Genomic DNA, 27,434 nt, shown 5'->3' with positions numbered 1-27,434 from the left:
TGGTACTTATCCCCAACTCTCCCCACCGCTCAAAGGTGTTATCAAGGTTAGAGGGGGCAAAGGAGGGATTCCTGGCAACAGGAAGCATGAATGATATTGGTCTAAGATCAAAGTGGACTTTAATTTGCTTCCAGATTCGGACTGTGCTATGTATAATAGGATTGTTACGGTAAAGTGACATCTCCAGATTGACAGGTGACAAAATCACAGCACCAATAGAGAAGGGGTGGCACTCCTCTTGCTCCATACTAAGCCAGCTGGGTGGCGGGAGTGCGTCATCCAGCAGAAACGTAACAGCGCGGAGGTTGGCGGCCCAGTAGTAAAATATAAAGTTTGGGAGAGACAATCCTCCTTCCATCTTGGATTTACAGAGGTGTTTTTTACCTATCCTGTGTGTTTTATAATCCCAGATGAAAGGATTGATAATAGAGTCCAGCTGTTTATGAAAGGATTTAGGTATGAATATTGGGATGTTCTGGTATAGGTAGAGCAGTTGTGGGAGGAAGACCATTTTAATGGCATTAATTCTTCCGAGCAGAGAAATTGGGAGAGTTCTCCAAAATTGTATGTTTGCCTTAAGTTTTTGCATCAGAGAGGGGAAATTCTCTTTAAATAGTAAGGAGCATTGTTTGGTAACTACAATTCCAAGGTAGGTAAATTTATCTGAAGATAGCTTAACTGGAAGATGTTCTAGCCAGGAGGTGTTTTGCAACTGAATGGGCATTAATTCACTCTTGTTCCAATTTATTCTGTATCCCGAGAAGGTACCAAACAAATTAATCACCTCCAGAATAGCTGGAATACTTTCTTGGGGTTCTGTTACATAGAGGAGAATGTCATCTGCGTATAGGGAAATCTTATTTAGAGTATCTTTAGTATTATAGCCGTGTATTGCTGCATGAGATCTGATCGCTTGAGCGAGAGGTTCAATAATTAGGGCGAAGAGCATAGGCGACAGCGCACAACCCTGCCTTGTCCCTCTGTGAAGGTTAAATCGGGGCGACAATGATTGGTTAGTGAGTATTCTCGCACAGGGGTTCATATATAAAAGCTGGATCCACTTTATGAACCCATCTCCAATATTGAATTTCTGTATGACCTTGAATAGATAGGGCCACTCAACTTGGTCAAAGGCTTTTTCAGCGTCAAGAGATATAACGGCTAGGTCCACGTTATGTAACCTCTGAGAATACATAATGTTGAATAGGCGCCTGAGATTGAAGAATGAGTTTCTGTTAGGGATAAAGCCGGTCTGGTCTGAATGGAACAATTTGCCAATTAAAGTGCTCAGCCTGTTAGCCAAAGTTTTTGCTAAAATCTTTTGGTCTGTATTAAGGAGGGATATTGGTCTGTATGACCCTACCTCTTCCGGATCCCTACCCTTCTTATGTATAACTGTAATAAACGCCTCATCCAAAGTGGATGGGAGCACTCCATCCTCGTTGGCCTGAACCAACATGTTGTGTAGGTAGGGAGAGAGCATGTTGCTGGATGTTTTGTAGAATTCACTCGGGTATCCATCTGGGCCCGGGGTCTTGCCACTCTTTAGAGTTGTTATTGTTTCTGTAATTTCTTCAAGAGATATTTCCTTATTCAGGAAGTTAGAGTCTTCCTGGTTCAAGGCAGGAAGATTACAGTTCTCCAAAAGGTTTTGCATAATTAAGGGGTTAGGGTCCGTTTTAGATGTATATAAAGTCTCATAAAACTGACGGAATCTGTCATTTATGTCTTTGAGGGAAGAGAGTAATTCCCCAGATGCAGATTTAACTTTGTGAATCATACGGTCACTCACATTCTTACGAAGTTGTCTGGCGAGTAGTTTGTGTGGTTTGTCACCAAACTCAAAATATTTTTGCTTGGCATAGAGAAAAGATTTAGCAATTTTAGCAGAGAGGATCTGATTGTATTTAAATTTTAAAGACATAAAAAAATTATGTTTCTCCCTAGATGGGTGTCTAGCATTCTCCCTATCCAGTAAGTGAATTTGTCCCTCCAGTTCTACCAATTCTCTTCTGTTTTGCCTACTCCTGGCAGTCTGAAAGGAGATGATACGGCCTTTCAAATAAGCCTTCAGTGTTTCCCACAATAATGCTGGGGAAGTCTCTGTGTTGTCGTTGGTATCAAAGAAAAATGTAATTTGATCTTTAAGATGTTCACAGAATGTTGGTTCAGTGAGGAGCTGAGGATTCAACCTCCAGACCCTCTCGTTTGGTATGATGTCACCCAATCTCAGGGAGAAGGTGAGAGGACTGTGGTCAGAGATTATAATATCATGATACCTCACATTACAGGTATAGGGGAGTAGTTTAGCATCAACCAAAAAGTAGTCAATTCGAGTATAAACATTGTGAACATAAGAGTAAAAGGAGTATTCCCTACCCGTAGGGTTACAGATCCTCCATATATCAAATAAGTTCGAATTTTTTATGTAGTTATTCAAGAATTCACTTGAATAGGAGGTAGGGGTTCGCCGGGTAGAGGATCTATCCAAATATTGGTCTAGTACACAGTTGAGGTCTCCTCCAATGACCAGGTTAGTATGGGAGATATCTGGAATCAGGGCAAGGACTCTTTTGAAAAAAGAGGGGTTATCAATGTTTGGCCCATAGATATTAAGTAGAGTTACAGAAGTAGAGTGGATCTCTCCTATTACGATCACATAACGACCCTCTTTGTCCACAATAGTGGTTTTATGTTGAAAGGGAATTCCTTTCCGTACCAGAATCGCTGTGCCTCTCGTTTTGGCAGAGAAGTTAGAGTGATACACTTGCCCCACCCACTTACATTTAAGTCTGTTATGAGAATTGTTTTTCAGATGGGTTTCTTGCAAAAATATAATATCAGACGAGAGTGCTTTCAAGTGGGCTAGGACCTTGCCTCTCTTAATTGGTTCATTTAAACCCTTGACATTCCAGGAAGTGAATGTAAGCCCCGCCCTCCTCTCATTTGTAGTTCCTATGGTGGCCTGCATAGCATGTAAGTTACTAAAAAGGTAAGAAAGCGCACCAAACCATCACGATCAGCATATGTAGCACCTACACCCGAGCAGTATCCAACCCACCCCTCCCCCCCTGCAAGTACCTTTACTCTCCACCCTATTCCCCTACTTTCCCCAACATTTACCCCTCCCATCAACCCACATTTAACAGGCATACACAAAAAGGAGAGAAAAAAACATGAAACTAAAAATAATAAACACATTGTCTGGCCGATGCCAAAAAAGCACGGCGCGACCTCGAACAAGAGGTAAAACAAAAATAAAATCCCAACTATACGTTCACCTCTCATTATCCTAGAACTTCTACTAACATCTGAACTGAGGAGGCTCCCGCGATTAAAGTGTTCAATTAGCATCTATTAAACCTAAACAGAATAAGTTGCAACTTAAACATATTGTGCACTTAAGCTTCATCTTGGGTCAATCCCTGAGATAAGCAAGATATAGCATCACAAGATTACATTGCTAAGCAATGCCGGTCTAAACATAAACCATCAGTAACCGACATAGACAGCAGTACAATTACATATTGTGGGTTAGGAGATGGGAACATGGATTTAGATAAATTGAACGTACCCCCCGATCAAAAAATATATAAAAAATTAATAATAATAAAAAATGTACAAAATACATTTTTTTTCCCTTCTAAATAAAATGTAAAAAATATATATTTTTAATAAAAAAAAAACAATAGTGATATATATATATATATATATACACACACATACATATATACATATACACACATACATATACACACATATATATATATATATATATATATATATATATACACACACACACACATACACATATACACATATATATATATATATATATATATATATATATATATATACACACACATACATATATACATATACACACATACATATATACATATACACACATACATATATACATATACACACATACATATACACACATATATATATATATATATATATATATATATATATATATATATACATACATATACACATATATACATACATACATACATACATACATACATACACACACATATACATACATCCATACACACACTTGTACCTATACATACATACACACACACCCACATACGTACACACGTGCATACACATACACCTACGCACATACACATACATCCAAAAATATATACTTATAGAAATAAATATTTAAAAAAATATATATACAGATACACACACACACACACACACACACACACACACATCTACATACACACCCCAGAATAGTAATCTACACTAATTTAAAATATACACATACCTAATACTAAAATGCTAAGAGAAAATAATAATAAAGTACACATAGTAATTATATGTACGCACACCTACACAGACACAAGCACCACGGAGGTCTGGTGGGAATCTAATCGTGAGAGCGGGGCAGGCTATGACCAAGGCAGAACAGCACAAAACATCAACTTGCTATCCAGGTGTCTGCGTCTGCCCCTTCCCAGCCATCACCCCCAGACCCCCGCAAGCAATAACTAACTGGTATGGTAATAGGAATAATGTAAGAATTGAAAAATAAATAACGAAACAAAACAAAAATGGGGGAACATAAGTATATCCATCCGAAAGTGTCAATGATCAGACCTGGAAGGCCTCCCAAACAGGCACCACCCCGAACCCAGTCGGAATTAAAGTGAAACTGACGTTAAATGAGAGCTCTAACCGCCCTCCATTGGTAAGCTCAGCGTGTTACATGTTCGGCAGGCCCTGTCGAGACCGTTTAGTATGGTTTCACCCGTTATGGTATAGTATGGGTTTGAGTCCATGAGCAGACCCTAACACACAATGACAAGGCACTCTAACCTGTACGGGGGATTGGCGTATATTCCCGGATAAACTTCTCTGCGTCCAAAACCGAGGAGAGCCAAATCTTCTCTCCGGAAGGCGGGGTAATTCTTAGTCTTGCAGGGAAGAGCAAGGCTGGGCGAAGATGGAGTTTGTAGAGTTTGGTCATGACATCTCTGTAGCCGGCGCGGTGCTTTGCCACATCGGGCGCATAATCCTTGTAGACACGGAAGGGGTGCCCTTTATGTAACAGGTTGCCCCTCAATCGAGCCTCGCGCAGGATAAGATCCTTGGTCTTGAAACTGTGACAACAGATGATTACTGGGTGAGGACGTTGGCCCGGTCGAGGCACTGGGACAAGGGCGCGATGTGCACGGTCCAGCTGGGGCTCTGAAGCCAAAACATCCGATCCCATTGCATCCTTCAATAGCTTGGCGAAGAAGTCGGTGGGGCGAGAGCCAGCCTCTATCCCCCTCTGCCAGCCCAACAACGCGAAGGTTGTGACGTCTGGATCGGCCCTCCAGGTCGACCACTTTCACAGAAAGCCTCTGCACACTATCCTGCAATGACGTGCATAGCTTCTCCAACTCGTCGATCCTACCAGCGTTAAATTCAGAGGCTTTCTCAAGGTCCACAATACTCTGGCCCTGCGAGGCGACCGTTCGAATGGTGCTCTCAATGTTAGTGTCCAGTTCAGCAATAGTAGCCTTAAGATCCTCAGCTATAGCAACACGTAGTTCTCCCAAAGCCCGGGTAAGTTCTGTAAGTGTCACGTTGTTACCTGTGCCTTCCGCCATGTCTGTCTCGTTGTTTGGCGGGGAGTAGGCCTCCGAAGTGGATTTATTGTCCATTGGTCGCTTATTACTCGGCATTTTCACATAGAAAGTTACAATATTGTATTAGAAAGAAACGTTTGTTGTAAAAAGTGCTATAAAATAGGTTAAGTTAGATTATTTCGCAAAAAAGTTGCAGGAGCCTCTCACACACAGCCGTTCACTCCAACATGCTAGCTCCGCCCCCCTAAAAACCTCTTGGACCTAGACTTGGCACTCCGGTACTGCTTGCCGTGCAGTAGCAGAGAGAACAGTCTATGACTAGGGTGGCTAGAGACTTTGACAATTTGTAGGGCTTTCCTTTGACACCGCCTGGTATAGAGGTCCTGGATTGCAGGAAGCTTGGCCCCAGTGATGTACTGGGCCGTATGCACTACCCTCTGTAGTGCCTTGCGGTCGGAGGCCGAGCAGTTGCCATACCAGGCAGTGATGCAACCAGTCAGGATGCTGTCGATGGTGCAGCTGTAGAACCTTTTGAGGATCGGAGGACCCATGCCAAATATTTTCAGTCTCCTGAGGGGGAATAGGTTTTGTCGTGCCCTCTTCATGACTGTCTTGGTGTGCTTGGATCATTCTAGTTTGCTGGTGATGTGGACACCAATATGGTGTATTCCCTAGGGGGATTTGTGCAGACGTCAGTGCAGATGATGGGAAGTAGAAGCCACTCTGGACTCTTTGCTTGTTGTTTGCATGTGAAGGGAGAATTACGCTCTCTTCTCAGTCAGAGCCCACCCTCACACGGTCCCTGTGAATGGCTTCTCTGTCCCTCCCCCCTCCACTCTGTTCCTCCCCCCTCCACTCTGTCCCTCCCCCCTCCACTCTCTCCTCATTAGACGACATCAGCCGTCCCCTGTCTAAGCTGACGGAGCCCACAGCCGTCCCCTGTCTAAGCTGACGGAGCCCACAGCCGTGCCCTGTCTAAGCTGACGGAGCCCACAGCCGTGCCCTGTCTAAGCTGACGGAGCCCACAGCCGTGCCCTGTCTAAGCTGACGGAGCCCACAGCCGTGCCCTGTCTAAGCTGACGGAGCCCACAGCCGTGCCCTGTCTAAACTGACGGAGCCCACAGCCGTGCCCATCCCCAAGCTGTCTGTCTCCAACATGGTGCACAGCGCCCGCAAACGCATCCGCCGCCACCGCCGCATTGACGAATCACCGCTCAGCAATGACGTGCTCAACTCCATACTGCTGGTGAGAGAGAGCAGGCATGATGACGGACACACTCTTACCTTCTAAAGGCATATGGTGATTTAGGCTGGCTGACATCATACTACACAAGAGGAGAGCAGGAGAGTCTTCAGCCAGGCTTCTCAGTTACCGGCCCTGCAGTGTGGAACAGCTTCTGATCAGCCGTGAAGCCGTTGTTCAAGCAGTACCTTATTCCCTACATGCTCACACTGCCATTGGCCTAGCCCCCCAGCGCACGTTTTGGTTTTTACCCTAGCACTACACAGCTGATTCAAATATCAACATCATCAAGCTTTGATGATTTAAATCAGCTATGTAGTGCTAGGGTAAAAACCAAAACGTGCCATGGGGGGGGCAGGACCGAGTTTACGAAACCCTGGGCTAGAGGCTCAGGGGTAAGTCAGACCGTTGTTAAATAAAACATTCAAATCAGACACTCGGTTCGTAGCAGGATTGTTCCTTCAGAGATGTTTTGTGTCAAGGTAAGGAAATGGATGTTTCCATGTACAAGAGTATTTACGCTTATATTTGTGTGTGTATGGTGTCAGTATCTCTTCCCAGACGCAGCCATAGGTAAACCATCATCAGAGAACAGAGAGAGAAAGGCTGCTCAATCAAACACCGATGGGGAACCAGAAGAGAAGGATGACAACTGTAGGTCTGCTGTCCGTGCTTTACCACACGATCACTGTGTCAGACACACTGCACTCCAGGGCTGGGTTCAGTAGTTATGCCATTGGAGAAACATTTTGAAATACTTGAACTTGTCTGATAAAACTCAGAAATACAATTTCCAATTGTCAAGAAAAAGTCTGATTGATTAGTGTCATTTTCTGCAATACTGTGTGATGATTGTACTCCCCCACCCCCCTCAGAGCCTGTACAACCAGCTGAAGTCTGCTCCTAGTAACAGTCTGTGTCTGGTTAACTTCTACCATGGAGGGGTCCGGGCCGTGGCTCACCTCTGGCAGGAGTTTTTCCTGGAGATGAGATACCGTTGGGAGAACAACTACCTCGTCTATTGGTGAGAAGAACCAGATTTTAGCTGGATTGATTGTTACACCTTCTGAGAACATGGTCCTATTCATTACGCAACACACAGAAGAAAATGGACTGAACTAGTTCAGTAAGAAACTATATATTTTCTGTTTTCCCTTTTGCTATGGTGTGCCCCAATGAATAAGACCCCAGATTATAACACCTTCGATTGCTACCTAATGGGACACAGTAACAAGCACAGCATCGATTGGGATCAAATCCATTTATATTCCTGTCAATTTAAGTTCATATGGAATGTGTCCATTTTAATAGACATGGTGGTCCCCCAGATCTCCGCTGCTGTCTCCTCTGTTTCAGACCGGCCGGTGGTCCCCCAGACATCTCCGCTGCTGTTTCCTCTGTTTCAGACTGGCCGGTGGTCCCCCAGACAGACCTCCGCTGCTGTCTCCTCTGTTTCAGACTGGCCGGTGGTCCCCCAGACAGACCTCCGCTGCTGTCTCCTCTGTTTCAGACTGGCCGGTGGTCCCCCAGACAGACCTCCGCTGCTGTCTCCTCTGTTTCAGACTGGCCGGTGGTCCTCCAGACCTCCGCTGCTGTCTCCTCTGTTTCAGACTGGCCGGTGGTCCCCCAGATCTCCGCTGCTGTCTCCTCTGTTTCAGACTGGCCGGTGGTCCCCCAGATCTCCGCTGCTGTTTCCTCTGTTTCAGACTGGCCGGTGGTCCCCCAGACCTCCGCTGCTGTTTCCTCTGTTTCAGACTGGCCGGTGGTCCCCCAGATCTCCGCTGCTGTCTCCTCTGTTTCAGACTGCCCGGTGGTCCCCCAGATCTCCGCTGCTGTCTCCTCTGTTTCAGACTGGCCGGTGGTCCCCCAGATCTCCGCTGCTGTCTCCTCCACCAGAAACTCCAGGTAACTAACCGATCATACATGTTAAATAGTCTGTAGTTTACTCTGTGAACAGCCTCAGTAATGAATGTAGTGAGGTCCATATGTGCACAGTTGGGTCCAATCTATGAACTGTATAGATACAGACCTCGCTATGATGATTACTAAGTCTGTTTACTTAGTTCAAATAGGCTTTGTCAGAGATTTCCCCTTCCCTCTTGAAGGACTGCAACAACAGCAAAATACGCTGCAAAGTCTTTGATAAAGCCCAACACACCAACATGAACAATAGCTACATGAAAGCATTAATCCAGTACAAAAGCAATCTGAATGCCGAAATTAATTGTTTAGGAAGAATGGATTAAAATGGATTAATATGTATTAATATGATGATAGCAGAAGCTACCTGTACAGTCGTGGCCAAAAGTTTTGAGAATTACACAAATATTAATTTTCATAAAGTCTACTGCCTCAGTTTGTATGATGGCAATTTGCATATACTCCAGAATGTTATGAAGAGTGATCAGATTAATTGCAAAGTCCCTCTTTGCCATGCAAATGAACTGAATCCCCCCAAAACATTTCCACTGCATTTCAGCCCTGCTACAAAAGGAGGCTTCAGGGCGCCCAAGAAAGTCCAGCAAGCGCCAGGACCGTCTCCTAAAGTTGATTCAGCTGCAGGATCGGGGCACCACCAGTACAGAGCTTGCTCAGGAATGGCAGCAGGCAGGTGTGAGTGCATCTGCACACACAGTGAGGCAAAGACTTTTGGAGGATGGCCTGGTGTCAAGAAGGGCAGCAAAGAAGCCACTTCTCTCCAGGAAAAAACATCAGGGACAGACTGATATTCTGCAAAAGGTGCAGGGATTGGACTGCTGAGGACTGGGGTAAAGTCATTTTCTCTGATGAATCCCCTTTCCGATTGTTTGGGGCATCCGGAAAAAAGCTTGTCCGGAGAAGACAAGGTGAGCGCTACCATCAGTCCTGTGTCATGCCAAAAGTAAAGCATCCTGAGACCATTCATGTGTGGGTTGCTTCTCAGCCAAGGGAGTGGGCTCACTCACAATTTTGCCTAAGAACACAGCCATGAATAAAGAATGGTACCAACACATCCTCCGAGAGCAACTTCTCCCAACCATCCAGGAACAGTTAGGTGACGAACAAGGCCTTTTCCAGCATGATGGAGCACCTTGCCATAAGGCAAAAGTGATAACTAAGTGTCTCGGGGAACAAAAATTTATATTTTGGGTCCATGGCCAGGAAACTCCCCAGACCTTAATCCCATTGAGAACTTGTGGTCAATCCTCAAGAGGCGGGTGGACAAACAAAAACCCACAAATTCTGACAAACTCCAAGCATTGATTATGCAAGAATGGGCAGCCATCCGTCAGGATGTGGCCCAGAAGTTAATTGACAGCATGCCAGGGCGGATTGCAGAGGTCTTGAAAATGAAGGGTCAACACTAGAAATATTGACTCTGCATCAACTTCATGTAATTGTCAATAAAAGCCTTTGACACTTATGAAATGCTTGTAATTATACTTCAGTATTCCATAGTAACATCTGACAAAAATATCTAAAGACATTGAAGCAGCAAACTTTGTGAAAATTAATATGTGTGTCATTCTCCAAACTTTTGGCCACGACCGTACACCAGGATCTTTCTCTCTGTCTTTTGTTTTGCATATTAGTCTGGCAGAGATACATGTAGTGCAGAATTGGTACACTTCTCCTCCGAGAGTTTACTGAATTTAGTGTAAATTTATCCTGGAGAGGATAGGATGATTTAAGGTAGAACGTCAGAACAGAATGGTCAGCTTCAGCCAACAGATGCTGATAATAATGTCTCTGTCTTATGTTTATGATGATGATGAGGTAGTGAGTGAGTCGACAGGGAGCAGAGGGAGAGATGGAAGGATGGAGAGGGTGCGAGAGAGTGAGCATGGCCTAGCCCCACAGCCCAGACAGACGTCTGCAGATAGCCCAGACAGACGTCTGCAGATAGCCCAGACAGACGTCTGCAGATAGCCCAGACAGACGTCTGCAGATAGCCCAGACCCATAAACACTTTTCTTTTACATCCACCCACTCCTCACCTGGGGGAGGAAAGGATAGAGAGAGAAAGAGAGAGAGAAGAATAGAAGGAAGGAGGGAGGGAGTGAGAGAGGTGGTAATAAAGATGCCCAGAGAGACAGGGAGAGTGGGAGGGTGAGAGGGAAAGAGAGGTAATATCTTTCTGGAAAGTCAAGGCGGAGAGCAGTGAGAGCCTCTTTAACGGCAATCACTTTAATAAGAGGAAGAGGCATTCTCTTCTCTCTCTCTCATTGCTGCTCCCTCTCTTGCTGCTCCCTCACTCTCTCTCTCTCACACTGCTCTCTCTCGCTGCTCCCTCTCGCTCTCTCGCTGCTCCCTCTCTCTCGCTTCTCTCTCTCTTCACTCTTGCTGCTCCCTCTCTCTCGCTGCTCCCCCTCTCTCTCTCTCGCTGCTCCCTCTCTCTCTTTCTCTCACTTCTCTCGCTCTCTCTTGCTTCTCTCTCTCTCTCTCTCTCTCGCTACTCCTCTCGCTGCTTCCTCTCTCTCTCTTGCTTCTCTCTCGCTCTCTCTCTCTTGCTGCTCCCTCTCTCTCTCGCTGCTCCCTCTCTCTCTCTCGCTGCTCCCTCTCTCTCTCTCGCTGCTCCCTCTCTCTCTCTCGCTGCTCCCTCTCTCTCTCTCTCGCTGCTCCCTCTCTCTCTCTCTCGCTGCTCCCTCTCTCTCTCTCTCGCTGCTCCCTCTCTCTCTCTCGCTGCTCCCTCTCTCTCTCTCGCTGCTCCCTGTCTCGCTGCTCCCTGTCTCGCTGCTCCCTGTCTCGCTGCTCCCTGTCTCGCTGCTCCCTCTCTCGCTGCTCCCTCTCTCGCTCCTCTCTCTCTTGCTGCTCCCTCTCTCTCTCTCTCTCGCGCTGCTCTCTCTTTCGCTTTTCCCTCTCTCTCTCTCTCGCTGCTCCCTCTCTCTCTCTCTCGCTGCTCCCTCTCTCTCTCTCTCGCTGCTCCCTCTCTCTCTCTCTCGCTACTCCCTCTCTCTCTCTCTCGCTGCTCCCTCTCTCTCTCTCTCTCTCTCTCTCGCTGCTCTCTCTCTCGCTGCTCCCTCTCGCTGCTCTCTCTCTCTCTCTCGCTGCTCCCTCTCTCTCTCTCTCTCGCTGCTCCCTCTCTCTCTCTCTCTCGCTGCTCCCTCTCTCTCTCTCTCTCTCGCTGCTCCCTCTCTCTCTCTCTCTCGCTGCTCCCTCTCTCTCTCTCTCTCGCTGCTCCCTCTCTCTCTCTCTCTCGCTGCTCCCTCTCTCTCTCTCTCGCTGCTCCCTCTCTCTCTCTCTCGCTGCTCCCTCTCTCTCTCTCTCGCTGCTCCCTCTCTCTCTCTCTCGCTGCTCCCTCTCTCTCTCTCGCTGCTCCCTCTCTCTCTCTCTCGCTGCTCTCTCTCTCTCTCTCGCTGTTCTCTCTCTCGCTGTTCTCTCTCTCGCTGTTCTCTCTCTCGCTGTTCTCTCTCTCTCTGGCTGCTCTCTCGCTGCTCTCTCTCTCGCTGCTCTCACTCGCTGCTCTCTCTCGCTGCTCCCTCTCCCTCTCGCTGCTCCCTCTCCCTCCCTCCCTCTCGCTGCTCCCTCTCCCTCCCTCTCTCTCGCTGCTCCCTCTCTCTCTCGCTGCTCCCTCTCCCTCTCTCTCTCTCTCGCTGCTCCCTCTCTCTCTCGCTGCTCCCTCTCTCTCTCTCGCTGCTCCCTCTCTCTCTCTCGCTGCTCCCTCTCTCTCTCTCGCTGCTCCCTCTTTCTCGTTCTCTCTCGCTGCTCCCTCTTTCTCGTTCTCTCTCGCTGCTCCCTCTTTCTCTCTCTCTCTCGCTGCTCCAACTCTCTCTCGTTGCTGATCCCTCTCTCTCTCTCTCATTGCTGCTGAGTCCCTCTCTCTCACTGCTCCCTCTCTCTCGCTGCTCCCTCTCTCTCGTCGCTGATCCAACCCTCTCTCTCTTGTCGCTGCTGAGTCTCTCTCTCTTTCTCTCTCGCTGCTGTCTCTCTCGTCGCTGCTCCAACTCTCTCTCTCATCGCTGCTGAGTCTCTCTCTCTCGTCGCTGCTGAGTTCCTCTCTTGCTGCTCCCTCTCTCGTCGCTGCTCCAACTCTCTCTCTCGCTGCTCTCTCTCTCTCTCTCTCGTCGCTGCTCCCTCTCTCTCTCGTCACTGATCCCTCTCTCTCTCTCTCGTTGCTGCTGAGTCTCTCTCTCGTCACTGATCCCCCTCTCTCTCTCTCTCTCGTTGCTGCTGAGTCCCTCTCTCGCTGCTGAGTCCCTCTCTCGCTGCTGAGTCCCTCTCTCTCGCTGCTCTCTCGTCGCTGCTCCCTCTCTCTCGCTGCTCCCTCTCTCTCTCGTCGCTGCTCCCTTTCTCTCTTGTCGCTGCTCCAACTCTCTCTCTCGTCGCTGTTGAGTCTCTCTCTCTCGTCGCTGTTGAGTCTCTCTCTCTCGTCGCTGTTGAGTCTCTCTCTCTCGTCGCTGTTGAGTCTCTCTCGTCGCTGCTGAGTCTCTCTCTCGTCACTGCTCTCTCTCGTCGCTGCTGAGTCTCTCTCTCTCGTCACTGCGCTCTCTCGTTGCTGCTCCCTCTCTCTCTTTCTCGTCGCTGCTCCCTCTCTCTGTCGTCGCTGCTCCCTCTCTCTGTCGTCGCTTCTCTCTTTCTCGTCGCTGCTCCCTCTCTCTGTCGTCGCTGCTCCCTCTCTCTGTCGTCGCTGCTCCCTCTCTCTGTCGTCGCTGCTCCCTCTCTCTCTCGTCGCTGCTCCCTCTCTCTGTCGTCGCTGCTCCCTCTCTCTGTCGTCGCTGCTCCCTCTCTCTGTCGTCGCTTCTCTCTTTCTCGTCGCTGCTCCCTCTCTCTGTCGTCGCTGCTCCCTCTCTCTGTCGTCGCTGCTCCCTCTCTCTGTCGTCGCTGCTCCCTCTCTCTGTCGTCGCTGCTCCCTCTCTCTCTCGTCGCTGCTCCCTCTCTCTGTCGTCGCTGCTCCCTCTCTCTGTCGTCGCTGCTCCCTCTCTCTGTCGTCGCTTCTCTCTTTCTCGTCGCTGCTCCCTCTCTCTGTCGTCGCTGCTCCCTCTCTCTGTCGTCGCTGCTCCCTCTCTCTGTCGTCGCTGCTCCCTCTCTCTGTCGTCGCTGCTCCCTCTCTCTGTCGTCGCTGCTCCCTCTCTCTCTCTCACCTTTCTCTCTCTGTCCCTGTGTGCCCATAAGGAGAATTCTGGGCACACAGGGACATGATGAGGAGAAATGGCTCGATAAGGGCCAAAGGGATAAGGTTGTACCAGGTAGAATTACACACGCGCGCGCAAACACAAATACCTCCCAAAAGCTTGGCCTCTGCTGTTTGTGTGTCTTTCTCCAAGATGCTCAACTGCTGCACCAAGGGGAAGAGAGCGAGGGATGACGGGAGGAAAATGACGAAAGGAGGGAGAAAGAGGGAGAGGAAGGTGTCACGGTCGACCGAGAATGGGTGCGTGGGACCGGAGAGTGCGGCGACGGTGGAGGACACGATAGAGGTGTCTCCTAGGAAGTCACGGGACACGTGGAGCGACAGCGAGGACGAAGACGAGTTCTTTGAGTGCCTGAGCGACACAGAGGTGGTGAAGGACGGTCCATCTACAGACGGCAAGAAGGGAGGAGCTAAAGAGGACGGGGCCAAGGCGGGCAAGCCGGAGGGTCGGCTCCACCCCCACAGGAAGTTGACCCTGCTCAACTCCACGGAACACCTGTACATCCCTGTCACTCAGGTATATTTAAGCAATAAGGCCAGAGGAGGTGTGTTATATGGCCAATATACCACGACGCAACACGGAGTGCCTGGATACAGCCCTTAGCCGTGGTATATTGGCCATATACCACAAACCCCAGATGTGCCTTATTCCTATTATAAACCAATGTAGTTAAAGCAGTAAAAATAAATGTTATGTCATACCCGTGGTATACGGTCTGATATACCACAGCTGTCAGCCAATCAGCATTCAGGGTTTGAACCACCCAGTTTATAATACTGTAGTACACGCCCCTGTACATCCCTTTCGCTCAGGTATATTACCGTATATACTGTAATACACGCACCACACCCCTGTACACCCATGTCACTTGGGAATATTACGTACAGTATCAGTCAAAAGTTTGGACACACCTTCTCATTCAAGGGTTTTTCTTTATTTTTACTATTTTCTACATTGTAAAATAATAGTGAAGACATCAAAACTATCAAAAAACACATGTAGAATCATGTAGTAACCAAAAAACTGTTAAACAAATCAAAATATATTTTATATTTGAGATTCTTCAAAGTAGCCACCCTTTGCCTTGATGACAGCTTTACACACTCTTGGCATTCTCTCAACCAGTTTCATGAGATAGTCCCCTGGAATGCTTTGCAATTAACAGGTGTGTCTTGTTAATTTGTGGACTTTCTTTCTTTCCTTAATGCATTTGAGCCAATCGGTTGTGTTGTGACAAGGTAGGGGTGGTATACAAAAGATAGCCCTATTTGGTAAAAGACCAAGTCCATATTATGGCAAGAACAGCTCACATAAGCAAAGAGAAACGACAGTCCATCATTACTTCAAGACATGACGGTCAGTCAATACGGAAAAGTTCAAGAACTTTGAAAGTTTCTTCAAGTGCAGTCGCAAAAACTATCAAGCGCTATGATGAAACTGGCTCTCATGAGGACCACAACAGGAAAGGAAGACCCAGAGTTACCTCTGCTGCAGAAGATAAGTTCATTAGAGTTACCAGCCTAAATGCTTCAAGTAACAGACACATCTCAACATCAACTGTTCAGAGGAAACTGCGTGAATCAGGCCTTCATGTTCAAATTGCTGCAAAGAAACCACTACTAAAGGACACCGATAAGAAGAAGAGACTTGCTTGGGCCAAGAAACATGAGCAATGGATATTAGACCAGTGGAGTCCAAATTTAGACCAGTGGAGTCCAAATTTGAGATTTTTGGTTCCAAACGCTTTGTCATTTGTGAGACGCAGAGTAGGTGAACGGATGATCTCCACATGTGTGGTTCCCACGTAAAGCATGGAGGAGGTGTGATGGTGTTAAGGTGCTTTGCTGGTGACACTGTCTGTGATTTATTTAGAATTCAAGGCACACTTAACCAGCATGGCTACCACAGCATTATTCAATGATTCACCATCCCAGCTGGTTTGCACTTGCTTTTCAACAGGACAATGACCCAACACACCTCCAGGCTGTGTAAGGGCTATTTGACCAAGAAGGAGAGTGATGGAGTGCTGCATCAGATGACCTGGCCTCCACAATCACCTGACCTCAACCCAATTGAGATGGTTTGGGATGAGTTGGACCACAGAGTGAAGGAAAAGCAGCCAAAAAGTGTTCAGCTTATGTGGGAACTCCTTCATGACTGTTGGAAAAGCATTCCAGGTGAAGCTCGTTGAGAGAATTCCAAGCTTGTGCAAAGCTGTCAGCAAGGCAAAGGGTGGCTACTTTGAAGAATCTCAAATATAAAATATATTTTGATTTAACACTTTTTTGGTTGCTACGTGATTCCATATGTGTTATTTCATAGTTTTGATGTCTTCACTATTATTCTACAATGTAGAAAATAGTAATAAAAAAAAAAGTGGTCAAACTTTTGACTGGTACTGTATATACTATAGTACAATCCCCTGTACGTCCCTGTCTCATTCCAAAATCATGGGCATTAATATGGATTTGCTCCCCCCTTTGCTGCAATACCAGCTTCCACTCTTCTGTGAAGGCTTTCCACTAGATGTTGGAACAATGCTGCGGGGACTTGCTTCAATTCAGCCACAAGAGCATTAGGGAGGTCGGGCACTGATGTTGGGCGTGTTCCAAAGGTGTTCGATGGGGTTGAGGTCAGGTCTCTGTGCAGGCCAGTCAAGCTCTTCCACACCGATCTCAACAAACCATTTCTGTATGGACCTCGCTTTATGCACGGGGGACATGTGCACAGGTAGCCTAGAGGTTAGAGCGTTGGGCCAGTAACCGAAAGGTTGCTAGATGGAATCCCCGAGCTGACAAGGTAAAACTCCGTCATTCTGCCTCTGAACAAGGCAGGTAACCCACTGTTCCTAGGCCGTCATTGTAGGTAAGAATTTGTTCTTAACTGACTTGCCTAGTTAAATAAAGGTAAAATAAAAAATAAAAAAACAGTTGTCATGATGAAACAGGTAAGGACCTTCCCTAAAAAACTGTTGCCAGAAAGTTGGAAGCACTGAATCATCTAGAATGTCATTGTCTGCTGTGGCGTTAAGATTTCCCTTCACTGGAACTAAGGGGCCTAGCCCGAAACCATGAAAAACAGCCCCAAACCATTATTCCTCCTCCACCAAACTTTACAGTTGGCGCTATGCATTGGGGCAGGTAGCGTTCTCCTGGCATCTGCCAAACCCAGATTTGTCTGTCGTGGTGGCCAGATGGTGAAGCGTGATTCATCACTCCAGAGAATGCGTTTCCACTGCTCCAGAGTCCAATGGTGAGCTTTACACCATTCCAGCCAACGCTTGGCATTGTACATGGTGATCTTAGACTTGTGTGCTGCTGCTCAGTCATGGAAACCCATTTCATGAAGCTCCCAACTAACAGTTCTTGTGCTGACGTTGCTTCCCGATGTAGTTTGGAACTCGGCAGTGAGTGTTGCAACTGTCATGACGTTGCCCTCTTTGTGTTTTCTATGCACCATCCCCCTACCTCCCCCTACCCAGGCTCTGTGAGAGAGGTCGTAAATTCCTAAAAGAATGTCCTACTTCATGGCCACAGTTTTGAGACAGAGTGGGTTTCATAGAAAGAACCCAGGATTTCTTCCACCTCACAGGACTGGAGAACCGAACGACATTTATGTTCTGGAGAAGGTATAAAAGATCGGTGAAGAATCCAGCTACGAACTGGTCCGTTTGGTACAATTCTGTGAAACTCATGAGAGACAATACGGCCACATTACCATGGCGCTGTTTATATAATAGCCTCAGTTGTGAGACTTACATCTAATGGTTGTATAACATGAATGAATAAGGATAAAGCTATTTGGAATATGTTGGGATGCTTGTAAGATGTTAATGTGAGAGAATTGTATTTCAATTTAAAGTTTCACCAAGCCATCGGCACGCCCCCATGAACAGACGGGACCTGGCGTCATGAGACTATCTGCTATTCCGAATATAACCCCTACCCAGGGTTTCTATCACTAGACCGAGCTTACCTCCATTATGAGTGGCTAAAGGTTGGAGACCGAGCTGACCTCCATTACGAGTTGGCTGATGGTTTGACCATGCATTCCTCGTTCTGAACTTTAACCATACCACGTGGTTAAACTTTTAGACTATTGATACCGACAGAATAATAACAAGTCTTTGATATTAATTACTAGTCTGCAGCTAGGAATTCGGTATCATTGAACGCGAAGACTGACGAAACATCCGTCCTATAACGACATTAATGAATGTCACTTTGAAAAATCCATTCTAACCAAGAGAGAGGGAGAGAGAGAACGCGAGGACAAAACTCTCCAACAGAACAAACTTTTCAACAAAGATCCCGACGACACACTGAGCGTAAATATATATATTGATTGCAATTGTTCCCGAATGAGTGAGCGTTCATGTGCACAGGATTAGCATATTAATTGTTATCATTATCAACTCTTTTGTCTAACAAGCCGCCATGCAGGTTTATCCCACTAGGGCACAATCTCCAATCATTTCCTTGTAACCATATCTGTTTTATGCATTTCTGTGAATTACTTAGTTAGTAAATAAATGATTTTAAGACAATTGATGTATGGATGACTCATAGTGAAGACTGGGTTCGTGCAGATAACCAACAATTTACGACGTTTGGAATGAGACTGACGTGAGGTAAACTAACACATCATGAATCAGAAGACTAATAGATCAGATATTATAATATCTGAAAGTTATATTAGGAAAATTATAACTTTGTAATCTGAATATTTTCCTTGGTGCCCCGACCTCCCCTAGTTAATTACAATTACACGATTAATCAGTTTAATCGCGTAATAATAATTACAGAGAGTTATTTGATAAATATATCTTCAGTTTAATGATGCGAAAGACACGACACAACTGAGGACAGACAATTTTATGTGCCATGCGCTTCAGCACTCAGCGGTCCCGTTCTGTGAGGTTGTGTGGCCTACCACTAAGCGGCTGAGCCGTTGTTACTCCTAGACGTTTCCACTTCACAATAACAGCACTTACAGTTGACTGGTGCAGCTCTAGCAGGGCAGAAATTTGACAAACTGACTTGTTGGAAAGGAATCCTATGACGGTGCCACGTTGAAAGTCACTGAGCTCTTCAGTAAGGCCATTCTACTGGCATTGTTTGTCTATGGAGATCGCATGGCTGTGTGCTCGATTTTATACACCGGTCAGCAACGGGTGTGTCGGAAATAGCTGAATCCACAAATTTGAAGGGGTGTCCACATACTTTTGTATATAGTGTATGTTCATATAATTATCAATGGCACTGTTTAGACACTGTAGATTACTGTACAATCTGCACCACTCTAACACATTGATCTATTCATCACTATATTGTAACGATCCAGTAACTCATTGTTACTGTGGTACCATAAATCACTTTAACACAGTACCTGACGAATTCAGTACATGCACACAGTGCATATTTCATTTTTCACAGACTTGTAATAAATCATAGTTGTAACATAAAAGCCCTAATTATCTTTAAAAGTCACAGATAAAGGGTTGATCTTAATAAGTATGGTAATGAGAAGCATGACGTGAGACCGAGACTGACAGAATCAACTCCACAAAAGCAGTAGTGCTCAGCCTCTAATTGTCCAAGGCGTTTGGGGGCAGATAGCTACTATAATACATCTTATTATAAAGGCAATGTCTTCTCAAATTTGGTGGCCACCACTAATTTAGCCTCTATGCTATGAGTGTGTCTCCTCCCTCCCAACCTGCATCCTTCCCTTCGTCTGTGTACTCCGTGTCTCCCTCCGTGTCTCCCTCCGTGTCTCCCTCCGTGTCTCCCCGTCCCTCCCTCTCCCTGCTGTTTGTGTGAACCCAGAGCCCAGCTCCTGGAGTGATTTGTAGCTCCTCTCCTCCTCATCAATTATAGACGGGGCTGAAAAGTAGAGCTAATTAATGCAATGGGTTGAGGCTGACCCTCGTCAATGATTAACACGAGGCGATAGGCGGTCACTGGGGAGGGGAGAGTGTGGCCCAGGCTGTCTGAAGTCGCTTTCTATCCACACACAAAGACGACCCCGGACACGCAGTACACTGACAGACACGCATAGCAGATGTTGGAAAAAGGTGAGGCGAGGATGGATGCCTTGCCTAGTTAAGAGAGCGGAACGATCATGCACTGTGTGGAGCGGTGAGGGAGAGCTGGATGAAGGGTATGAGTGTAAAATAAACGAGTGTCAGCACTTCTTCTAGAACGGCCCCGACGGCTTCACACAGGCTCTGAGGCTGCTGCTGCGGTGGCTGTCTGGGGCGTGCACAATCTCCATCACACACAATTCTAATAAAAACAACAGTTGGACAATGGATGAAGATACTCCAAACTAAAATTAATCGGATATTGACTGAATTATGACACAAAAAACATTTTGAATGGCACGGACAAATAATAGTTAATAATAGTTAATAATAGTTCAGGGATTTTGGTGGGAGTTCAGGTATTCAATTTATTATCAGATTTCACTTTTTCTTCTTAGATTGCGCTCATATATACATTTTGTAATGATATGAGGTATTTGTAAAAAATATTTTGTATTAAAATAATGAAAGTTAGATGTGCCTCATTTGCATAAATATAATGGTAGGCTATATATAGGGATAGATTAACATAAAGTGGTGGAAAAGGGCTGTTAACCACCAAAAATGTGCTCTGTCCATGCCTACCTGCACTAACCTGATCTGTCTAGACTGCCTCATTAATTACTGTTTTCATATTCTAATTTGACAAGTGTGTCAATAGCAGATTACCTTCGGATTAAAAATCAACGCGATTGGCTCTAGATTACACCTATACTTTACAATGTTGACTGTTCATTTTCGGGACTTACTTTCATTTCAGCTCATCTAATTCATTAAACATTTTAACTGTGTTAAATATTATTTTTTCTTCTATTCCACAAAAAAGAAATTCCCGTCAAAATAAAGTCATTTTTCTTCTTGTGATGTAAGTGTCGGGACGATGCGTTTAATCACTGACGAAGCATTAGCGTTCTTATAGATGCAACGGAAGGACAATGTATTCCATTGAGCCCATTTCAGCCATTACCAAGGTGTGTTTGGCAGGTCACTTCTGCGGTCGTAATGTTAACGGGGAAAAAACTACAGGCACAAGCAAGACGACAGGCACAAGCAGGAGTAAAATGAAAGCAATCAATCCAGTGATATTTAAGTGGATTTTGCACCCCTCAAACACAAAAATAGAGGGCTGATGAAGACTGATCCTCTGGTGGGCGGGGCATGGGCGTCGCCAGACACACACACAGACAGACACACACGCTGGTGTATCATGTGGGGATTTTTGTACGTGTCTTTTCTTCATCTGTCCCTCTCCCTCTCATCCACACACCTTTCTCCAAACGTGTCTCTCTATCTGTCATATATCACACCCACTATCCCTTAAGTCTGTTTCCTCTCTTTTGTCTTTCTCTTGCTGTCTGTCCTCTCCATGACACTTTCTCTCCGCTTCTGTCTCTCTCTCTCTCTTCCTACATCCATCTATCGATTTATCTGTGTTTCTGTGGTATGTCTGTATGTCTCTGTCTGAATCTATCTCCATCTCCGCTTTGTTTTCTTCTAGTCCCTTCCAGACATTTCCTCGCTCTCTCTCCTTCGCTAACACGTTTTCTCTTTCTCCCTATCCATCTTCCTCTCTCCTCTCACACTCCTCTTCCCTCTCTCTGTCCTTTAAACAGCAGGGATAGGGTAGGGGAAGAGTGGGGGCAGGCAGAGATAGGTGTTTTAGATTCATGGTGATGCCACTTCATTTGTAATGAGGCGGATTGGCTCTGCTCCACACTGCTCACACACACTTGCTCTGCTCGGCAGTCTCACCTTCCTTCCCTGGGTTTAATTAGTCTACAGTGGGTAAAGTGTTTGGCCGCCGCTCCTCTCCTCTCCCCTATTTATACCTCCAAACTCTTCTGCGTACTAAATAGCACCCTATACAGTGCACACATTTCACCAGGGCCCATAGGGCTCTGGTCAAAAGTAGTGCACTAAATAGGGAATAAGGTTGCTGGGTGAACTCTCTCTTCAAAGACAAGTATAATATGAATGGTTTCATCAAACTAAGCCAAGCTCGAAGTCCTGAAAAACAGTCTAGTGTATATGAGAGCAAGAGAAGACAAATAATGAAAAACTTTTACTACATCATTCCAAATGTGTTATTTAATAGTTTTGGTGTCTTCACTATTATTCTACAATGTAGAAAATAGAAAAAATAAAGAAACCCTGGAATGAGTAGGTGTGTCCAAACTTTTGACTGGTAATATATATATATATATATACAGTTGAAGTCGGAAGTTTACATCCACTTAGGTTGGAGTCATTAAAACTCCTTTTTCAACCACTCCACAAATTTCTTGTTAACCTCTCTGGGCCAGTGGGACGCTTGCGTCCCACCCTAATCAACAGCCAGTGGGATCGCGTCACGCTAAATGCAAAACCTCATAAATGCTATAACTTCAATTTCTCAAACATATGACTATTTTACACCGTTTTATAGATACACCTCTCCTGAATCGAACCACGTTGTCCGATTTCAAAAAGGCTTTACAGCAAAAGCAAAACATTAGATTATGTCAGCAGAGTACCCAGCCAGAAATAATCACACAGCCATTTTCAAAGCAACTAGCATGCATCACAAATACCCAAAACACAGCTAAATGCAGCACTAACCTTTGACAACCTTCATCAGATGACACTCCTAGGACATCATGTTACACAACACATGCATTTTTTTGTTCGATAAAGTTCATATTTATATATAAAAACAGCATTTTACATCGGCGCATGACGTTCAGAAAATCTTTTGCCTCAAATGCTTCCGGTTTATTAGCGCTACAATTTACAAAATTACTATTCGAAAACATTGTTAAAATGTAATATTGTCATTCAAAGACTTATAGATTAACATGTCTTGAATGCCATCTCTTTGCCAGATTTAAAAAGAACTTTACTGGGAAATCACACTTTGCAATAAACGACGTGGTATGCCCAGAAAAAAAGTCTAGGCTATAAATGTTGGAGCCATCTTGGAACGATCAACCATCAAAAATACTATTGTAAATAATCCCTTACCTTTGATTATCTTTATCAGAAGGCACTTCTAGGAATCCCAGGTCCATAACAAATGTAGTTTTGTTCAAAAAAGTAAATAATTTATGTCCCAATAGTGTTAGTGCGCTCCGAAGGCTAGTGAAAATGTACCGTGTGCGTCTGACTTGTCGTCAGGAATGAGCAAAAAATATATATTTAAGTTCGTTCAAACAGGTCAAACGTTGTATAACATAAATCTTTAGGGTCTTTTTCAACCAGGGCTTCAATAATATTCCATTGGGACGGTTGCATTGTCTTTCAAAACGTTTCGAAAAGGGAGAGTACCCATGGGCGCCGACGTCACAATGGTAATGGCCCATCCCCTGTGACCAAGATAAACAGGCTCTCTTTCAGTCAATGTTGATAGTAGGAGACTCAAACCACTTTGTAAAGACTGGGGACATCTAGTGGAAGCCATAGGAAGTGCTAAATGATCCACAAGCCCCTGTGTGTTTCAATGGCAAATGTTTGAAGTGATATCCACACATCAGATTTCAGTTTCCTGTCAGGATTTGTCTCAGGGTTTTGCCTGCCATATGAGTTCTGTTATACTCACAGACACCATTCAAACAGTTTTAGAAACTTTTGGGTGTTTTCTATCCAAAGCCAATAATTATATGAATATTCTAGTTACTGGGCAGGAGTAGTAACCGATTAAATCGGGTTCGTTTTTTTATCCGGCCGTGTCAATACTGCCTCCTAGCCCTAACAGGTTTTAACAAACTATAGTTTTGGCAAGTTGTCTACTTTGTTAATGACACAAGTAATTTTTCCAACAATTGTTTACAGACCGATAATTTCACTTAGAATTCACTGTATCACAATTCCAGTGGGTCAGAAGTTTACATACACTAAGTTTACTGTGCCTTTAAACAGCTTGGAAAATTCCAGAAAATGTCATGGCTTTAGAAGCTTCTGATAGGCTAATTGACATAATTTGAGTCAATTGTAGGAGTACCTGTGGATGTATTTCAAGGCCTACCTTCAAACTCTGCCTCTTTGCTTGACATCATGGGAAAATCAAAAGAAATCAGCCAAGCCTTCAGAAAAAAGAATTGTAGACCTCAAGTCTGGTTCATCCTTGGGAGCAATTTCCAAACGCCTGAAGGTACCACGTTCATCTGTACAAACAATAGTACGCAAGTATAAACTTCATGGGACCACGCAGGCGTCATACCGCTCAGGAAGGAGCGTTCTGTCTCCTAGAGATGAACGTACTTTGGTGTGAAAGTGAAAATCAATCCCAGAACAACAGCAAAGGCCCTTGTGAAGATGCTGGAGGAAACAGGTACAAAAATATCTGTATCCACAGTAAAACGAGTCCTATATCGACATAACCTGAAAGGCCGCTCAGCAAGGAAGAAGCCACTTCCTCCAAATCCGCCATAAAAAAGCCAGACTACGGTTTGCAACTGCACATGGGGACAAAGATCATACTTTTTGGAGAAGTGCCCTCTGGTCTGATGAAACAAAAATAGAACTGTTTGGCAATAATGACCATCGTTATGTTTGGAAGAAAAAGGGGGAGGCTTGCAAGCAGAAGAACACCATCCCAACCGTGAAGCATGGGGGTGGCAGCATCATGTTGTAGGGGTGCTTTGCTGCAGGAGGGACTGGTGCACTTCACAAAATAGATGGTATCATGAGGTAGGAAAATTATGTGGATATATTGAAGCAACATCTCAAGACATCAGTCAGGAATGGGCCAAAATTCTCCCAACTTATTGTGGGAAGCTTGTGGAAGGCTACCCGAAACGTTTGACTTAAGTTAAACAATTTAAAGGCAATGCTACCAAAACACTAATTGAGTGTATGTAAACTTCTGTTCCACTGGGAATGTGATGAAAGAAATTAAATCTGAAATAAATCATTCTCTCTACTATTATTCTAACATTTCACATTATTAAAATGAAGTGGTGATCCTAACTGACCTAAGACAGGGAATTTTTACTAGGATTAAATGTCAGGAATTGTGAAAAACTGAGTTTAAATGTATTTTTCTAAGGTGTAAACTTCCGTCTTCAACTGTATATAGGCAAAACATCTAATTGCGTTATTTACATTTTTTTACCAAATATTGCAATTTAGATTTTAATTGCGATTTATATCAAAGCACTTGGGTTGCCAGGATAGTGGGTTCGATTCCCTGGACCACCCATACGTAACAAAATGTATGCACGCATGACTGTAAGTTCCTTTGGATAAAAGTGTCTGGTAAATGGCATATTTATACAACGGGTTGGTCAAAACAAGCATTGTGATTGGTTGAGAAGCATTCTACGGTACTCGGCTACAACTACAGTAGAGCTGTGTGAAAATATTTTAACACGTCTTATCGTGTACAATTCTATGGTGTTGTTTAGCATGACTAGAAACACAGGTATAGGAGGAGTTGTGACAGGATACCAGGAACCAAATCAAATGTATTCTTCACATACACGTGTTTAGCAGATGTTATTATGGTGTTTCCCAGGGGACCTGAATTACACCGAACAACAATGTAAAAGCAACATGTAAAGGGTGGACATGTTCCATGAGCTGAAATAAAAAAATCTTGAAATCTATTTCACTCAAATTTTGTGCACAAATTTGTTTACATCCCTGTTAGTGAGCATTTCTCCTTAGCCAAGATACCGGCTGTGGAGTAGTCGTGAAATCCATTGATTTTGACCTAATGAATGTATTTCAATTGACTGATTTCCTTTATATAAACTGTAATATTTGAAATTGTTGCATTTATATTTTTGTTCAGTATATATCTGAATAGATGTTACACACAGCTGAGTAGTGTTTCAAAAAGTCACAGGCTTTTGCAATATGGATATTGCGCAGCCCTACCCAAAACAACTCAAAAGTACTCCAAAACAACCACAAACGGCTATCCAAAACAACCACAAACAGGTACCCAAAACAACCCAAAAGTACTCCAAAACAACCACAAACAGGTACCCAAAACAACCACAAACGGGTATCCAAAACACCCACAAACGGGTATCCAAAACAACCACAAACAGGTACCCAAAACAACCCAAAAGTACCCCAAAACAACCACAAACAGGTATCCAAAAGTACCCCAAAACAACCACAACCAACCATAAACAGATACCACAAAGAATCACAATGTGATAATAGTGGGGTGCCTGGTAGACTAGCGGTTGGGCCAGTAAGTGAAAGGTCGCTGGTTCGAATCCCCGGGCCGACTATGTGAAAAATCTGTGGTTGTTTTTGGCCACTGTTTTGGATACTTTTGTTGTTTGGTGGTACCTGTTTGTGGTTGTTTTTGGTACTTTAGGGTTTTTTGTGTACCTGTTTGGGGTTGTTTGCAGTTGTTTTGGGTACTTTGTTTTGGGGGAGGGGCCTGTTTGTCATTGTTTTGGGTGTCTGTTTGGGGTGATTAGTAGGACCTGGCCAGGGTGCAGAATCAGAATTCCTTTTTATTCTCTATGAAATTAGGGACTTTTCTTTTAGCAGATTTATCTGAACTAGTGAATCTTGTATATATCTCTCTGGGGATTGAACCTGTGTTTTCTGTGTGACTCACAACAGTGTTAGCCCTCTGAGCTAAAGCCTGTTCTTTAGCCCTGAGAGCTAACACAAGTTGTTAAATCTCGAGCAAGGGAACTCATCAAGCAAGTTCGGCCGACCCCCCCCCCCCCCCCCCCCCCCCCCTCTACAGTCAGTCTTTTATGTTAATTCAAATAACCATTTTATTTATGAACCTGAGTGGCTGTGATCATGACTTGCCTTACCAGTTGTGGAATCGAGACAGATTTTAGCGAACATTGTGCAGTGTTCAGTTGCCCTTTAGGAACATGGAGACTAGACAGGACTGTGGACATGGCTCTACCAGACAGAAGCAGTGTTCATTAGCCAGGGCTGATGGGGGTTTGGTAGGGGGTTGTGGGTGTTTTTGGCAGAGGGTTGTAGGTGCCTCAGGTGTTCCAGTGTTCCACAGGGCCCTAATGAATCTGACAAGCTGTCAGTCTGTCCTCTGTCCTGCTCAGAGTAACTGACAGGGCCAAACCTAGTGTCATACTCACACACTAATAAGTACTGTGTTGTATTTCCTAGCACATATAGTTAAATGTTTAGGGTTGGTTTCCGGCTTCCGTGTCTCGAAAAGCAACACACACACACACACACACACACACACACACACATGCTACTTCATACACACACTTAACCCCATAAAACACACTGAACCTCTGAATGTCCTCTTCCCACTCCATAGGAGCCAGCGCCCATGACAGAGGACCTGCTGGAGGAGCAGTCGGAGGTGTTGGCCAAACCGGGCACGTCAGCTGAGGGTGCCCACCTCCTCGCTTGCATGCAGAGTGCCTGTCTGCTCTCAGACATGGAGTCTTTTAAGGTGAGGACACTCA

General features: G+C 45.1%; 1 long non-coding RNA gene and 1 pseudogene across 1 annotated transcript; both read left to right on the top strand.

Moving 5' to 3' along the window:
• LOC115156290 (rab3 GTPase-activating protein catalytic subunit-like) overlaps nucleotides 1–27,434 on the top strand; it is a 90,085-nt pseudogene that overhangs the window by 24,028 nt on the left and 38,623 nt on the right.
• On the top strand, nucleotides 2,204–7,938 carry LOC115155547 (uncharacterized). Its single transcript, XR_003868101.1, has 4 exons — nucleotides 2,204–2,240; nucleotides 6,485–6,840; nucleotides 7,386–7,491; nucleotides 7,713–7,938. It is a non-coding gene; the product is annotated as an uncharacterized LOC115155547 (long non-coding RNA).

The sequence above is a fragment of the Salmo trutta genome, chromosome 20 (assembly GCF_901001165.1).
Source record: "Salmo trutta chromosome 20, fSalTru1.1, whole genome shotgun sequence".
Taxonomy (NCBI): Eukaryota; Metazoa; Chordata; class Actinopteri; order Salmoniformes; family Salmonidae; genus Salmo; species Salmo trutta.
The sequence above is the reverse complement of the archived record's forward strand: the minus strand, read 5'-3'. Positions and strand labels throughout refer to the sequence as shown.